At 44.8% G+C, this 15,495-nt stretch overlaps 1 protein-coding gene across 1 annotated transcript in view; it reads right to left on the reverse strand.

Moving 5' to 3' along the window:
* Window positions 1-15,495, reverse strand: part of LOC308578050 (MAP7 domain-containing protein 3-like) — a gene marked incomplete at both ends in the record, with an annotated part of 124,739 nt that overhangs the window by 95,532 nt on the left and 13,712 nt on the right.

A 15,495-nucleotide genomic window follows, 5' to 3' on the forward strand; every position in this document is an offset into this window, starting at 1 on the left:
CCTTTTGTGTCAGAAGTTTTTTGTAACTTCTTTTGGCTTCAAGCATCTTTTGTCTATTATCTTCTGTTGGATTATCCTTATGGCAGATGAAGGAGTGGATCAATGATTTCTTGGAGGTAATACACTCATGATCGAACCACTCCCTGGAAGTTTTCCGATGGTGGGGAGACTTGGAATTCGGTTTTACAACAAACTCTTGAATTTTTTGTATAAGCATTTCATATGTTGTCATCATGTTCGGGGCACTCTCCTCTATTTCTAAGCACCCTTCCATAATTGCTTTTGAGAGACGGTAGCTCTCCTCAGTTTTATACCAGTTAGATATCCGTTCGCTCACTTGTCCGTTCCATCTGATTTTCTTGAGGCCTGTTCCGGGTGTTAGATCTGGTTGATATCTGTGTTGTGGTTTGGGCAGATCGAAGGGTAAATCACACACGAGGGATAAAGGTAGATGATCACTTTCAGCTCTTGCTGTAATGGTGAATTTTGATATCCTAGGGATCAGGTCCTGGGAAACAATGCAATAATCTATCGTTGACAGTTTGTGTCCTGATCAATATGTGTATTGACCAGGACAATCTCCTTTTATAGCCCCATTCAGTAAGTGTAGATTCTGTCTGTAGGCCATGTGTGCTAAATGTAGTCCTCCAATGTTGCATGTCTTATCGTAGGGTGATCTTATCATTAGGGGTGGGATAGTTTCCATTTCTGGAGGCCATTGGTGAAAATGTGCATATAGGGCGTTGTCGTTAGGGCCCACTCTTGCGTTTAGGTCACCAGCTAGTAATATCATGGCTGACGGGTGTTGTCTCCTCCATCGCACCACGTGGGCTTCCACTTCTTTCCATAGTTGTTCTACTTGTGCCTGCCGACGACATGTAGGTAAGTATAAGTTTATGCATAGCAGTTTGCTTTGTCCGAAATCTAAAACTGCTGCTACAAACCATTCATAATTGGAGGTTAATTGGATAATATTAGCTTGTATCTGCGTTGAGAACAGTAAGGCTAAGCCTCCTTTGGGTCTGCCCCCTCTTTGACTAGGTGTTGCTCTTTTAATACACGATTGGTAATTATCCAGGTAGAGCTCGTCTATCGACCAGGTTTCCTGGATGAACAGGATGTCAAATTTAGTGTGGAAGTCCATTAGATTGGGATCTTTGCTTTTAGCTCCCCACCCTGCGATGTTCCACGTACAGGTGGTCAGCTTGTGATTTTTGGTTGTCAGACATCTCAAGGGACAATCAAACTTAGGTTTATAGCCAATTTGGGATTTATCATTCATTATGTCCGTTTTGGGGTGTGTAGTGGGACATATTTTTTTTATATATAAAATTTTTTATTGGTTTTACAAATTTTTTAAGACAATACAAACAAATAAAAAGACATACAAACACGTATAGTTTCATAACCTTTTTTCCTAAAACCTTGTTTCTCAGACTCCCCCATACCTCCCCTTTCTGCATCCCGATGTCCAAAATTTTTAGCAACTTCTAATTGTTTCTCTCAAGCCTCTGTCCTCTTAATCTTTCCTTCAATCTAATCTTATATCACTGTAACCCTTTCTTTCTCAAAACCTCGACATTCTAACATTCATCAAGTTTGTAATAGTCCTTAAGGTAGATTTTAAACTTCTTCCATTCTTCTTCCGCCGTCTCTTTTCCCTGGTCACGGATTCTGCCAGTCATCTCGGCCAATGTCATGTAGTCCATCACTTTCATCTGCCATTCTTCCAGAGTGGGTAGATCTTGTGTCTTCCAATACTTTGCGATAAGTATTCTTGCTGCTGTGGTAGCATACATAAAGAAAGTTCTATCTTTCTTTGACACCAATTGGCCGACAATGCCCAAGAGAAAGGCCTCTGGTTTCTTAAGGAAAGTACATTTAAGTACCTTTTTCATTTCATTATATATCGTTTCCCAGAAAGCCTTAATCTTCGGGCATGTCCACCAAAGGTGATAGAAAGTACCTTCAGTTTCTTTACATTTCCAACACTTATTATCAGGCAAATGATAAATTTTTGCTAGCTTGACTGGGGTCATGTACCACCTATAGATCATTTTCATAATGTTTTCCTTTAAGGCATTACATGCCGTAAATTTAATACCGGTGTTCCACAACCATTCCCAGTCAGCGAACAAAATGTTATGACCAATGTCTTGTGCCCACTTAATCATAGCTGATTTAACTGTTTCATCTTGTGTATTCCATTTCAGCAGCAAATTATACATTCTTGACAAATTCTTAGTATTGGGTTCTAACAGTTCAGTCTCTAATTTTGATTTTTCCACCTGGAAGCCAATTTTCCTGTCCTGTTTGTAAACCTCCATTATCTGGTAATATTGAAGCCAGTCTTGTACTTTAGGTTTCAATTTCTCCTGACTTTGTAATTTCAATTTATCTCCATCCTGTTCCAAAATTTCCCAATACTTTGGCCATCCGACCTCCACATTGAGTTTCTTCAGTGCCTTAGCCTCCAAGGGTGACAACCATCTAGGGGTTTTGTTTTCCAACAAGTCTTTATATCTTATCCAAACATTAAACAACGCTTTTCTGACAATGTGATTTTTAAAGGCCCTATGCACTTTGACTTTATCATACCATAGATATGCATGCCAACCAAATGTATTATTAAAACCTTCTAAATCCAAGATATCTGTGTTCTCGAGGAGCATCCACTCTTTCAGCCAGCAAAACGCTGCTGCTTCATAGTAAAGTTTTAAGTCCGGCAGGGCAAATCCCCCTCTTTATTTAGCATCTGTAAGTACTTTAAATTTTATTCTGGGCTTTTTGCCCTGCCAGACAAATCTCGCAATGTCTTTCTGCCACCTCTTGAAACAGTCCATCTTGTCAAGGATCTGCAAAGTTTGAAACAAAAATAACATTCTAGGCAATACATTCATCTTAATAACTGCAATTCGGCCTAACATTGACAGTTTTAAATTGGACCATATTTCTAGATCTTTTTTAATTTCTGACCAGCATTTTTCATTGTTGTCCTTATACAAGTTCAAATTTTTAGATGTTAAATGAACCCCTAGGTATTTCACCTTCTTAACCACTGTCAAACCTGTCTCTTCTTGAAATTTCTCCTTCTCCGTATCTGTTAGGTTTTTTTCTAGTACTTTAGTTTTTTGTTTGTTCAGTTTAAATCCGGCTACCTGGCCAAATTGTTGGATTATTTCCAACACCCTTTTCGTACTAGTGTCTGGCTCCTGTAGAGTCAATACTAGGTCATCTGCAAAGGCCTTTAACTTGTAATGTTTAACTCCGACCTGTACACCTTTAACCTGCTGGTCATTTCTAATCATGTTCAGCAACACCTCCAGAACAGAGATAAAAAGCAATGGGGAAATTGGGCACCCCTGTCGTGTTCCTTTTTCTATCCTAAGTTCCTTCATTATCACATTATTTACAATCAGCTTAGCTTTTTGTTCAGAATATATCGCACCTATACCATTCTCGAAACTTTGGCCTACCCCCATCCCATGAAGATTCTTTTTCATAAAGCTCCAAGAAATATTGTCGAAGGCTTTCTCCGCGTCCACAAAGATTAACACTGCTTTAGTGTTTATATTCACCTCTAGCCGTTCCAAAATGTCTATTATATTCTTTACATTGTCAGATAAGTGCCTCTTTGGGAGAAAGCCAGCTTGGTCCCTATGAATCTTCTCCATCAGCACTCTTTTAAATCTTTTCGCCATAATGTCTGCAAAAATTTTGTAATCCACATTAAGTAATGATATTGGGCGGTAGTTCCTAAGTTGAGTCTTTTCAGTCTCTGTCTTTGGTATGAGTGAAATATACGCTTCTTTCCACGATTCTGGTGCCTTTTTTCCCTCTAAGATCTCATTACAGACTTCCTTTAACGGTTGAACCAACCACTCCTTTAACGATTTGTAGTATCTGGAAGTCAGTCCATCTGGTCCTGGAGATTTGCCCAGTTGCATGTCCTGAATGGCACCCTCTATCTCTTGTTCTGTTATTCTCTGGTTTAGATCCACCTTGCTTTGATGAGAGATTTTTTGTAATCCATATTTATTAAGGAATTTATCTATGTCCTCTTCATTTTGTGGCCCTTGAGAGTAAAGTTTTTTAAAATAACTCAGAAAACAGTTTCTAATCCCATTGGGTTTAGATATATTCTTTCCATCCACTTCTAGGCTTGTAACTGTATTTAATTTCTGCCTTTTCTTTAATTGCCATGCCAGAAGTTTGCCACATTTATCTGCCGATTCGAAGGTTTTTTGTTTCATTTGCTTTATCTTCCATTCAATCTCTTGATTCATCAATTCCATATATTGTGTTTGGTATAACTTAATCTCTCTCAAGATCTCTTGGGACTTTGGTTTTGATCTTAATTTTTTCTCTCCTTCTTTTATCTTTTCCAAAATCTTTTCCTTCTTCTCATTCTGCTTTCTCTTTTTTATTGAGTTTTGCTGAATCAAAAATCCTCGCATCACAGCTTTACTTGCGTCCCAAATCACTCTTTTTTCCACATCGGCCTTTAGATTTATTTCAAAATAGTCCTTTAGGGTTTTTTGGGCCTTCATGTGGATCTCCTTATCTCGAAACAGGGTGTCATTCATCCTCCATCTAAATTGACCAGTTATTGTAAGTTTCATTTCCATCTTCACGGCGTTATGGTCGGAGCAAGTTTTTGGGCAGATTTCTACCCTCCTAATCCTTGGAGCCATCCCACTAGTGATCCAAATTTGATCAATTCTGGTCCAGGTCATCATTGCTTGGGAGAAAAAAGTTCCCTCTCTCTCAAGAGGGTTCCTTGTTCTCCATATGTCTATTAGGTCCATATTTTCCGTCATCTCAAAGAAGGTCTTCGGAAGTCTCCCTTCCTTGGAAATTGTCAGTCTTTGTGCCTTATCCATATTTGTAGAAACTACACCGTTCATGTCTCCCATAATTATCATATTGTAATCCAAATAGTCCATCAAAGTTTCATGGAGTTTCTTGAAGAATTCCGCCTTGCCTTCATTTGGTGCATAAATTCCAACTATTAAGAATTTTTCTCCTTGTACTTGTATTTCAACTGCCAGATATCTTCCTTGCTCGTCTTTAAACATCATTTTTGGGACCCATTTTTCTTTTACATAAATCACGACTCCTCTTTTCTTAACTTTATCCGATGAAATGAATTCTTGTCCTAATCTTTTATTTATGAGTAGTTTCCTGTGTGCTCTGGTTACATGGGTTTCTTGTAAACAAATCAAGTCCAATTGTTCTCTTTTCAAAATATGGAACACTTGGCGTCTCTTCAAAGGCATGTTCAGCCCATTACAATTCCAGCTAAGGAATTGCAGGGCCATCTTGTTATTTTTCTGTTACTCCTCCAACCGCTCCAAGTTGTTGCTCTTCCTCTGATGGTGCTGGGTTAAGTCCAAACGATAGGTTAAGAATGTCTAGTGCTCTCCTTTGTTCTGCAATTGGGTCCACAGTTCCCTTCTATAAGTCCTCTTGGTTTCTTTCCAGGAATCTTTCTTTGTCTTGTATTGTCTTTATTTTCACCTTCTTTCCCTTGTAGTCAAAAGACAGTCCTTGTGGGAACTCCCACCTAAAAGGGATGGTGTTCTTCTTCAGCAGGTAAACCAGATCCTTATAGAAGGTTCTCAACTCCAAGATATGTTTAGGGATGTCTTTGAAGATCTGTATGGATGAGTTTTCAATTTGCAAGGCCTTTTGGTAATGTAATTTTAATATTTTATCTCTTTCTTCCTTCGATCTAAGGGTAATCAAGCAGTCCCTCGGGGTCTTTCTGTTCTGTCTTCTGCCCAGTCTAAATGCTGTTGTTATCTTAAATTCTTCCTCCTCCAAGTCTTCCCAGAAATCAGCAAACTCTTGTGTTAAAAACTCCGCTAGGTTGTCTCCTTCACTCTCGGGAATCAATCTTAATTTCAGGTTTCTTTCCTTTCTCTGTAATTCCCACAAGGCCAGAGTTGCATCATGTTCATGAACCTTTTTAGCAATCGGTTCCAAGTTCTCTTGAGTCTCTCCAGCAATAGTTCTAGCTTCCTCTGCAATCTTACGTGTTGCGGAATTTTCTTGGACCAGCCTGTTTATAGATTCTGTATTCAAATCCAATCTTGCTGTTAGTTCTGTTAATTTCTGTGTATTTTCTGTACTCTGCTTTGTCAAGGTCTCCAAAGACTGATTTATCTTGAGTAGCGCTTGTGTCACTGACTCCATGGAGGCAGCTGTCACTTTTTCTTGTCCTGTTGTTCCTATAGGAGTTACGCCGGTAATTGAGCCTCTTTTCTTTTGTTGCTGTTGCTGGTATTGTTGTTGCTTAGCTTTAGCTCTTGTGGTTATCTCTTCCGCTGGGCCACTCATGTCCCAAGGTCGTTCCCAGGAAAACAATCCCCTGATGGAAAATTCCACTGTCCTAGACTGTTTCAGCCGTTACTTTGGCCCTCTAGGGGGAGCAAACCAAAATGTCCGAGTATGGAGACAAAGAAGTTAGAGACAAATATATCAGGAGGCTTGAAAATATCTGTTACAGCACTTTTTCCAGTAGATACTATTTCAGCATGCTCCAATATACTGTAGCAACAAGGTCCAAAAACTTTGTATCAAACAAAACTCCAACTATGTAACTTTCCCGGGAGTTTAAAGACAGTTCAGTGCCCTAATGTCTTATTTGGCAGTCCGCTTCAGGGCATTAAGGCAGCAGAAGGCTTTTTTCTTTTTTAGATAAATCATGCAGTTCTTAATGTCCCTTTTCCTCCCCTCTGCCCTGCTTGCAAGAGGGAAGATCTAGATCCAATGTCAGGTTTAAGTAGTCAAAAGATGTCTCATACGGATGCAGCTCTAAATTTCCGTTGCTTTAGCTGTCATGCAGTCGGGGGAAGGCAGACTTCCTTAATTTTTACCTCCCCCGTTTTCAGCCAAATTTTCTTTAAAAGAGTCCCAAATTAGCGTTCAGTCTTACTCACGGGTTTTTCAGTTTCAGATTTACAGGAAGGAATCGGCGCTCTCCATCAATGGCGACGCGGCTTCACCCTGCGGGCTGGGTAGCGACTCTCAGCACCGCGCTCTCCCGATGCCGTTCCGGAGCCTTTAAAAAGGCTCTTTCTACAGTAAGGGGGAGCGCTTCTGGTGCCCACTGAGTCTCCTTGTTCACAGGCTTCAGCGCCTGTGATTTTAGGGGTCCCCCGCTTGCCGTAGCGGGTCAGACCCGAACTCGCAGAGCAGTCCTCCTCCGGAGCTCGGAAAGAGGACCACCATTAACGCTGGCGCCGACCGGAAGTCCATGTAGTGGGACATTTTGGCACGGTGTGAACTTGGACATATTTTAGTGTCCCGGAGGGGCGTTCTTTCCCCGTGACCTTATTTCAGTCCGTGTGAATGGTGTCTAGGGCTCCTAGGTTGTCCACAAAGATTGAACCGTTCTTGCCTGGTGGTACCGCTATTTCAGCTTGATGTGTTATTGTTTTCTTTGTTATAGGTGGTTCCGTAGGTCCGAGTTCCTCTGGCGATAGGAATAGCCTTAGTATCCACTCACTGTTGGATAAAGGTTTTGTGGTATAGGTTGCATAGTTAAATTCCCTGGTGACGGGTGTGGCTAGGAGTGTAATAGATTTCCTTATGGATGCTAATCTTTCAATTAGTGCGTCCTGAGCTTTATGTATTTGTTCAATAGTTGCTATGAAGCGGTTTTCCTTCTCTGTGTTGGAGCTTTCATCTGGTACGTGGTTTGGGGGTAGGGTTTTTGGTCTTTTAGCCAGCTGGTTTGGGGCTTTGTCTGCCTCTAGTTGAAGCATCTTACAGTTCTCGTCCGTCATAGACATTGTTGGCTTTATTTTTATCTTATCAGTCTTGATTGTTTCGATGAGAGGAATGGGAGTACCGGACACTTCGAATAGGCGAGTCACCTGCAATCCAACTCTTTGTAGCTTGTCCTTATTGTCTGAAACTAGTTTGGTTGTGTGCCAGTCTCTGAATGTTACCACAACTCTGTTTAGGTCCTTGTCTGATGGCAGAAATTTAACATTAATGATGTTTTTTGCTGGGACGAACCCTCTAACGGCTAATTCAATTTTCTTGAGAATATAAATTCTCTGTTGTGCTGGAGAAAGGAGATCTTTGTGCATATATACAGGTAGGATGATGAATTTTTGTTTATTTAGAATTAGATTTCTGCGAGAGTATGTTGTTTTAGGAATAGTTTCTTGCTTAGGTATCGGGTTTTCTCTTGATTTTCCCGTGGTTCCATTCGAGAGCGCTAGTTGCTCTGTTGAATTATGAAGCCTAGCCTTATGGAGTTCCTCTGTTGAATTGAAAAGCCCAGCCTTATGGAGGTTTTTATTTGGGCTTGGGCTTCGGCTTTTATCAAGGGGTGGCAGGACTGGGTTAGCTGGGTTCGTTGGATTTGAATTTTCTAATAGCTTAAATAGTCTTGTGAGGTTCATTTTCTTTGTTCGAGATAGGAGCTTTGTCTTCCTTCCCATTTTTATATTCTTGGGCTTCTTCTCTTTATTCCTGGGGCACTTCCCCTTTAAGAGGGGTTTCTTAGGGTCAATTAAGTTTCCCTTCTGGTTTGCTTTGATCCTAGATGTTTTCCTTTTTTCCACATTATGTCGGGTTTTATTTTCCTTACTGGTGTTATTGTTTGGTGTGCTAGAGAGAATTTTATATGAATGCAAGTTGTCTATTCTCCTGGTTATTTCAGTCAGAGTGGTAAGTAGGCCCAAGCATTCTGAGAGGAAGTCTTTGATGTGTCCCAGTTCTCTGCCTATCTGCAACTTCTGTTCGTTTAACAGATCATTATATAGCCCTGTTAGTATGTAGGGGAGGCATTCCAAGTCCAGATATTGGGCTCTTGTGTCCTCCAGGTCCTCATTCGTCACAATGTGAAACCCCATCTTCTCCCCGGGCCTAGGTCTTTGGGAGGGCTCATCTGTCTTAATTACTGGGTTTTCCTCTTGTGACTCTTGTTCCTGCTCCAGCCCCGGTTGAATCACTGAGGTTTCATCTTCTATGGCAACTTGTTTTATTTCTGTTGCCAGATTGACTCCCACCCCTTTTTCGTCTATTTCCATTAGCTCCCCGTACCTGGTGCAGTCTATGGACCATTCGTGGGGGTGTCGTTTGTCAGCATTATTTATTTTATCTGTTTTCGGTTTAAAGTATTGTGATATTTTCACCTGCCTTCCTCTTGTAGAGGGTTCAGCCGCTTTGGTGAGGGGGATTCCCAGCTCTTTATAGCTCTGTCTTGTAAACACCATTCTCTAGGTTGCAGCTGGCTCTTCGTATTCCGAAATGTCCAAGTCTCCTCGGAAGTGGGACGCGGCTGGCACTGTGGTGAAAACACCGGTCCTTTACCTTTATTATATATACTGAACTGGAAAAGATACTCAAATGCCCATTTACAAAAAAACCCTGGAGGCCTTCCTAATTAGAAATCATGCCAACAGAAATTAAGAAAAAGGTTAGAGAGCACTCTTCATGCATGCAATGACAGCAGCCAGAATTTGAGTGGTGACGAATTGAAAAAGTGAGAATATTCCCACAAAACCCAATGGGCGGGCCCAAATGTTAGAACAGGGGTTGGCAACGTGCGGCCCATGGACCAGATGCAGCCCACGAAGACCGTTTTACTGGCCCACGAGCCGTCCCCAAACCGAGGTGCCCACTCGGTGAGTCCCCCAGCACAGCGGGGGACTCGCCGCGTGGTGCCGGAAACCGTGTCTGTGCACGAGCGGATACCGAAAATCATGTCTGCGCATGTCCAGACGCCAGAACTCGCTTCTGCGCAGGCACGATTTCCGGCATCTGGGCATGCGCAGGCGCAATTTCCGGCATTGCGCTGAACCAGTCCGGCCCACGGACGATCTTTGTGGGAGTGATCCAGCCCATGGCTGGTAAACCTTGCCGACCCCAATGGTAGAATATATACAACTGGCAAAAAAGACAGAGAGACTTCGAAGATACTTGACTCAGAAGGTTAATAAAGAATGGATAGTATTTAAAGAATATTTGAATAATGATTGGAATAACAAAAATCGTTATCATTATTCTGTTGGAAGCCGCCAAGAGTGGCTGGGGAAACCCAGCCAGATGGGAGGGGTAGAAATAATAAATTTTTATTTTTATTATAATTATTATTATTCTGTTGGAAGCTATCAAGCGTGGCTGGGGGAAACACAGCTAGATGGGCGAGGTAGAAATAAATTATTATTATTATTATCCTGTGGAGTTTGGAGTTTACAGGGTTAAAACTCCTTGGTGTCCTGTATCTGGGGAGGGGCCTGACGCAGGGCCGTACGTCACAGGCTTTGTCTGTCTTTGTCTGTGAGAGTTGCTTTCACTTTAGACTGAAAGAAGCAGCAGAGAGACTGTGTGTGCTTTTAGCACGGGAAAGATGCCGGAAAGCTCCAATGGAATGTGACTGATTTATGGCTTGTAAATAAACGCTTTTTAGAGATAGCAATGAACTGTCTCTGGACTTGATTTATCCCTCTATGTCACACGGACGGCAGGACTGCTGCGACTCTGTCTTCCTGCCCAGGTCGGCCTCAAGCCCCAAGCAGAGCTGCGCAGGGGAAGCGCTGACTGGACGGCAGGATTTAATACCCAAAGGTTATGGCTCTTCCGTGTTTCCTGCCAAGTGTGAGGAGGGAAGAAGGCTGCCAGCTTTAAGCTGCTTTGAGCTCCTGCCAGGAAGGGCAGTGGGAGAGGCTGGTGGAGAGCGGAGCCAAGAGGAGGCTGCTGCTTCAGAGGACCAGCTAGCTGGCAACGTGTGAGTACGCTTAAGCCCCGGGGGGAGGAAGATGGCTGCTGCTCAGCAACAGCAAGGCCATGAGAGCTACCCCAGTGAAAGACTGCATGGGGCCAATTGGGAAGCCTGGAGTAAGCGCATGTACTACTGGCTGGCAGAAAGGCAGCTTTGGGAGTGTACACAAGCTGAACAAGTTCCTGCCCAGCCCGGTGCTGCAGCTGCAGAGGCTGAGAAGTCTGCAGGAGCAGTGGAAGCTTGTGAAGCAGACGTGGCTGCTGCTCTGGAGAGAGAGCAAAGGGTGCTAGCCATTTTAAGGGCCAGCATTGATGCTTGGCTGTTGCCAAAGCTCCAAGGGAAGAAGCCCTGGGTCACGTGGCAGGCACTGAATACGGCATGTCAGGCCGCAGTGGGAGCCAGACCAGAGGGGGCTAAGAGATGCCCAGAGAAAGCACCAAGCCCAGAGGGGGCTGGGACTGTTTTGAGATGCTGTTTCTATGCTTCAACACGTCTGTGTGATGGTCCGGGAGAGAGGCTGAGAGCTGGGAAGAGGAAGGCAGTAGCAGACCGTTCCTCAGGCAGCTGGGCACCCAGTGGGGGTGCAGGCCGTGCAGGCCGTTCCAAGAGCTCTGGGAAAGCCAAAGTCTCCAAGAGTTGTTTGTGCTCTGAGGCGAAGTCCAACAGCGAAGGGCATTGTTCTGCAGAGGCGTTGGAATGCAAGGTCAGCCACCTGCTAAGGCAGATAAGCAACGGTTCTCAGACGGCGAAGCGTGAGAACACCAGCAGAGGCCTTCCAGCAACCATGGCAACCAGGAAGGACACTGGCAGAGGCCCCAGTGGGGGTGCGAACGTCACCATGGCAACCTCGGAAGACAGCCAGAGAGCCACTTTATCTCTTGTTGTCGATACGGGAGCCACCCACAGCCTGGTGCCATCAGGTGGGCTCCTGAGAAATTGCAAGACAGTTAAATCTGGACGTTATGTCACGATGGCAGAAGGGTCTAAGAGACAGCTAACTGAAACTGGTTTCTTATACTGTCCCTTTATAGATCATGAGGTGCAAGCTTATGTGGTCCCCAACCTTGCTCATTCTCTTTTAAGTGTATCAGCTCTTGTTGCCGATGGGTTTGATGTGTTGTTTACTAACAATACGTGTTATTTTTACAGGGATGGGAAGAAGCTCTACAGTGTTGAGGGGAAGGACAGGCTCTTTCTGGTGCAGATGCCTGTCACTGATGCTACTGTTGCAGAGTCCCCTGAAGAAGCACAAGTGCAGTGTGCAAATGTACCACCACACCATGATTGTTTACACCTCTGGCACAGACGCTTCGGACATGCAGGGTGGTCATATGTTAAAAGAGCCGCAGAGAACACAATTGGGTGTGGGTTCAAGGCATGTGATAAATACTTAGATTGTCAAGCTTGTAAGCAATCGAAGGTCACGACATGCACATATCCCAGGTCAGAAAGGAGGACTAGCAAACCCTTTGAGCTGGTTCATGCAGATTTATCTGGGCCGATGCAGGTAGCTTCTTTAAGTGGATCAAAGCATGTTTTGGTTCTGATTGATGATTTTTCGAGACACACCTGGCTGTTTACACTTAAACACAAGTGGGAGGCGGCTGCACTGATCAGGGATTGGATCACAGCAGTAGAGCTGCGTTTCTCCGCCAGGGTGGTTTCCTTTCAATCTGATCGGGGGGCGGAGTTCACAGGTTCTGCGCTGCAATCTTTCTTCAGGCAGAAAGGTATCAGTCATCGATTGACTGCCCCCTACTCTCCGCAACAAAATGGAATTGCGGAGAGAAAACACCGCACCCTGCAGGAAGCAGTGAATGCTATGCTGGCAGACTCGGGTCTGCCACAGCGCTTTTGGGCCGAAAGTTATAAGACGGCATGCTTTGTTCAGAACAGGGTGTTCAATTCAAGTGTGGGAGATACACCGTATTTTCTGCTGCATGGGAAAAAACCCAAAGTGGATTTCTTGCGTGTGTTTGGCTGTGAGGCTTGGGTCCTCATTCCAAAGGCCACTCGCAGAAAGGGTGAACCAAGATCTAGGAAAATGATCTTTGTAGGCTATGAGCCGGGCTCAAAGGCGTGGCGTTTCGCATACCCTACTGGCAACCAGTCTAAGCTGCTTATTAGCGGCAGTGCTGAGTTTTGCGAGCAGAGTGGGTGGAAACGTCTTCACGGGAACCCGGATGTCCTGTTAGACTCAGATAAGGAAGAGGAGGAGAACGAAGCTGAACCTGTTGCTGAGGTGCACAGTCCACAGCCACAGAGTCCAGAGCCGGGATCTCCAAGGCAGAGGCTCCGAACCTCTCCAAAGGGGAGTCCCAAGACCCCTCCACAGGTCTCTGTCAAGTCTGAGCCGAGGAGTGAGCTATCCTCGCCAGCAGACCCAGCTGTGAGGCCAAAAGGGCGCAGCAGGTCAGAGGGGGAGGTTTCTGACACAGGGGATGGTCTGGCTGGTCCAAGTGAGTCTGGCGCAGTTCCAGAGTTCACGCTGAGGAGGTCAGCAAGGTCAACCAAGGGAAAGCCACCGGAAAGGTACGAAGTCATTAGCGTCTGGGTAGGTGTGGCTAGATGTGAACCTGAATCCTTTGAGGATGTTCAGAAGTTGCCTCAGGAAGAAGCTAGCAAATGGCGTGAGGCGATGCAGAAGGAGATGAACTCAATGGAGTCTCTTGGTGTGTTCTCACTCACACAGCTGCCGGCTAGAAAGCAGGCTGTGAGTTGCAGGTGGGTTTACCGTCTTAAACCCACAGAAGCTGGAGAACCACAGTATAAAGCTAGGTTAGTAGCTCGTGGATTCACACAGAAAAAGGGTGTCCACTTCACGGCGGTCTATTCACCGACCTCGAGGGCCGAGACTCTGAGAAAGCTTTTAGCTTGTGCTGCACAGAGAGGTTGGAAGGTGAACCATTTTGATGTGGATGTTGCCTACCTGAACTCAGACCTCCAGGAGGAGTTGTACATGCTTCCTCCTCCAGGGTTTGGAGTCAGTGTGCCAGGCACCGTGTGGCGGTTGCACAAATCCATCTATGGATTACGCCAATCTGCCAGAAATTGGAACATGTGTTTGAATGAAGCCTTAGAAGAGCTAGGTTTCAGGAGAAGTGTTGCGGACAGCTGTCTCTACCTTAAAGGTTCAGGTGAGACACAGCAATCTGCTCAGATCTTTGTCGATGATATCTTGATCATGGCACAAACAGGTAAACAAGTGGAGGAGTTTGCTAGGGAGCTTGGGAAACGGTTCAAGCTCAAGCAGCTTGGAGCCGTCAAGTCGTATCTAGGCGTAGAGATAACGAGAGCAAGAGATGGAAGCTTTTTGCTCAGCCAGAAAGGTAAGATTGAGCAGTTGCTTGAGAAGTTCAGAATGTCTGAGTGTGCAGGTGCCAAAACACCCATGGAGGCTGGTTACGTGAAGGAATGTCAGCAAGTAGAATGCGCTGTGTTCGAAAATACTGAACTCTTTCAGTCAGCTCTGGGTAGTCTACTGTATCTGTCACAGTGGAGCAGACCAGACATAGTGTTTGCTGTCAATCTGCTCAGTAGAGAGGCTTCAAGTCCTAGTGTGCAGGCCTGGAATGGTATTAAACGGGTGCTGCGTTACCTGCAAGATACCAAAGATTTTTGCCTCAAGATGTCAGCTGAGGGCGGTGTCAAGCTGACTGCATGGGTGGATTCAGATTGGGCTAACCTTGAGGACCGCAAATCAGTGTCAGGCCTAGTGGTGAAGTTTGGGAACTCAGTAGTTGGGTGGAGGTCCCGGAAGCAAAGTCTTATAGCGCTTTCATCTACCGAAGCTGAGTTCAGTGCGCTATCTGAGGTTTGCAGAGAGTTGGAGTTCTATGCGTGTTTGGTCGAGGAACTCTGTGGAGAGCATTGTCTTCCCGTCGTGGTGCATGAAGACAATCAACCATGCCTGAAATTGGCCGAGACGGCGCAATTCAAGGCCAGGACCAAACATTTGGACATACGTTTTCAGAATGTGTGTCAGAGCGTTCGTGAGGGGCTAGTTGCTCTGAAATACTGTCCCTCAATCAAGAACCTCACTGATGGTTTCACAAAACCGTTAACCTTCCAGAAGCACGAGGAGTTCTGTGAAGGTCTGTGTTTGGGGTGAGCATTGTTGCTTATTTCCCCAGATGCAGGGCAAGAGGGGGTGTGGAGTTTGGAGTTTACAGGGTTAAAACTCCTTGGTGTCCTGTATCTGGGGAGGGGCCTGACGCAGGGCCGTATGTCACAGGCTTTGTCTGTCTTTGTCTGTGAGAGTTGCTTTCACTTTAGACTGAAAGAAGCAGCAGAGAGACTGTGTGTGCTTTTAGCACGGGAAAGATGCCGGAAAGCTCCGATGGAATGTGACTGATTTATGGCTTGTAAATAAACGCTTTTTAAAGATAGCAACGAACTGTCTCTGGACTTGATTTATCCCTCTATCTCACACGGACGGCAGGACCGCTGCGACTCTGTCTTCCTGCTCAGGTCGGCCTCAAGCCCCAAGCAGAGCTGCGCAGGGGAAGCGCTGACTGGACGGCAGGATTTAATACCCAAATCCTCCTCCTATTTTTTTCCTTTTCCTTTCTTCCCTTTCTTAGCAAACTTTGTACAGTGGTACCTCGGGTTACATACGCTTCAGGTTACAGACTCCACTAACCCAGAAATATTACCTTGGGTTAAGAACTTTGCTTCAGGGTGAGAACAGAAATCGTGCTCCTGTGGCGCGGCAGCAGCAGGAGGCCCCATTAGCTAAAGTGGTGCTTCAG

The sequence above is a fragment of the Podarcis bocagei genome, assembly GCF_964188305.1.
Source record: "Podarcis bocagei genome assembly, chromosome: W".
NCBI classification, from domain to species: Eukaryota; Metazoa; Chordata; class Lepidosauria; order Squamata; family Lacertidae; genus Podarcis; species Podarcis bocagei.